Below are 335 nucleotides of genomic sequence, written 5' to 3'. Positions count from 1 at the left end.
CAAGGTTTAGACTTTCCGGATCCTCAAGAGCAGCCGCCATCAGTTCTAGCTTATACCACGAAGATTCTGATTAAGGAATCTAAGAGACCTCATTCAGTCTGATGTAGAACGGAGGTGTTTGTCAGGCACACGTTCTTGAGTTGAGGAGGGTGATGAGTGTCACGGATCATCACCTCCTTCACAATTAAGCGCGAATGAACATCTTAGATAGGAACACACACACGTTTGAATGAAATAGAAACAATTGCATTAATTCATCGAGACGCTGCAGAGCTCCTCACCCCGAACAATGGAGTTTAGAGACTCATGCCGTCAAAGTGTATAAAATTCAGATT

The sequence above is a fragment of the Arachis duranensis genome, unplaced genomic scaffold (assembly GCF_000817695.3).
Source record: "Arachis duranensis cultivar V14167 unplaced genomic scaffold, aradu.V14167.gnm2.J7QH unplaced_Scaffold_67340, whole genome shotgun sequence".
In the NCBI taxonomy this organism is placed as follows: domain Eukaryota; kingdom Viridiplantae; phylum Streptophyta; class Magnoliopsida; order Fabales; family Fabaceae; genus Arachis; species Arachis duranensis.
Note: the sequence above shows the minus strand (reverse complement) of the source record.